Source organism: Bombus vosnesenskii, unplaced genomic scaffold (assembly GCF_011952255.1).
Source record: "Bombus vosnesenskii isolate JDL3184/JDL3185 unplaced genomic scaffold, Bvos_JDL3184-5_v1.1 scf7180000014527, whole genome shotgun sequence".
Taxonomy (NCBI): Eukaryota; Metazoa; Arthropoda; class Insecta; order Hymenoptera; family Apidae; genus Bombus; species Bombus vosnesenskii.
Genome location: NW_022883502.1, coordinates 223,732 through 225,668, shown reverse-complemented (window position 1 = coordinate 225,668; position 1,937 = coordinate 223,732).

Below are 1,937 nucleotides of genomic sequence, written 5' to 3'. Positions count from 1 at the left end.
CTCCTCTCTCAAAATGTAATTCAGCGTTGTTGTGTCTAAGCCTAGAATCCATCTCACGTATCTCCTTTTTATTCTGTCTAGTCACTCTTCTTGTTAAGAGTTTAATAAACGTTATTGTTGAAAATCAATAGTATTTCTTGTGGGCACCTTCGCCGACGATCACCTCAGATATTTTATATGTTTGTTTGCACATTACGTACAATTCGATATTTTTACAACCTCGAATGTCTTCGATCATGAAACACTTGATATTTGTATTAACGGATATTAATATTACGAATTTATATAGCAAACTGATTGTATTCGTGTGAGATTAATTTAAAATGTAGCTTCAGTTCCAATTCCTCGATGTTAGATTATTATAATATTTCCATCTGATACGGTGTCACAGCAATAGCCACTTAAGCACAGTAGAATTTTCAATCTCAAACTATTAGGGGGAGGATTAAGCAATTCATATATTGGGTTGACAACTAAGTGATTGCGGATTTTGTCATGAGAAGGCAATTACAAAATCCGCAATATATAGCGCAAGAGCAATTTGAAGATGACGTTACAAATGTATATGTAAAATAACATATTTTGTCCATCTAATGATTCCGTTAGAATGCGCGAAAGACTCTTTTTCTATCATATTCAATAATATAAACATCATTATGTGGATTGCACGTGTTAAGTCATCCTTCTCCTAGTCGACGAATTGGAATTGAATACATAAATAATAAAAAAGTTTTTTTAATGATACACAAAACCTGCAATTTTTATACACAATCGTTAACATACGTTCAAATGAAAAGAAAAGTTTCTTTGGAATGATAGCACGTTGGATAAATAATAATCTAAAGAAAGAGTCCACTGCATTAGCATGTTGAAGATTTCGTAGAGTTCACGGTACAGATAGAATGAACTGATCCAAGAAACGTATGATATTGTATGTACGATACGTATGATATTGCTGAAGACAAAATTGTTGCAACGACTATAGATAATACAGGCAATTTTGGTAAAGCCTTCCAATTATTTGGAGTAAACGTAAAATGCATAAATAATTGCGAACGAACGTTTGACACTAGAACTATCGATAGTTAACACGAAGCTGGTGTGCTACGCCGACGACACCCTAGTCCTGGCCGGTGGTGGCACGACACGGCGAATCGCACGGAGGACGCCGTGGCGTGCGCGGTGCGCGCCATTCGAAGGCTCGGCCTGACGGTGTCGCCGGCCAAATCCGAGGCACTGTGGTTCTTCGACCAGCGACGAAGAGGAACACCTCCTCCCGGACTGTCGGTGAACATCGGCGGAGAAGAGGTCCCGGTGAAACGCCAGATGAAGTACCTGGGTCTCACGATCGACAGCAGATGGACCTTCGGACCGCACTTCGAGCAACTGATCCCGAAGGCGACGGCCGCAGCCAACGCCCTGTGCGGCCTCCTACCGAACATCGGCGGAGCAGGATCGAGAATCCGCCGACTCTACGAGGGAGTGGTTCGATCCCGAGTCCTCTACGGGGCACCCGTCTGGGCCAGAAGCTTGACGGCCAGTCGCCGCAGCCTGACCTTGCTGCGGAGGCTGCAGAGGACGACCGCTATCCGCATAGCGAGAGGCTACAGGACGACGTCGTACGCGTCGGCGACCGTGCTGGCGGCATCCCCCCCCGTTCGAGCTGCAAGCCCTGGCGCTCGAACGCGTGTACGAACACCAGAGGGGCCCGACGCCATCGACCGCCAGCCAGCCGGCCCCGAACATCTGGGAAGAGGCGAAGAAGGAGACGTGGGAACGATGGCGCTCGCAGCTGATCCAGGAGGACGCCGTGCGGCCGCACCGGGCCGCTCGCGCCGTGCTTCCCAACTGGGAGGCCTGGAGGGATCGAGGCGGAGCGTCGCTGACCTTCAGGATGACGCAGGTGCTCACCGGCCACGGAGTGTTCGGCGAGTACC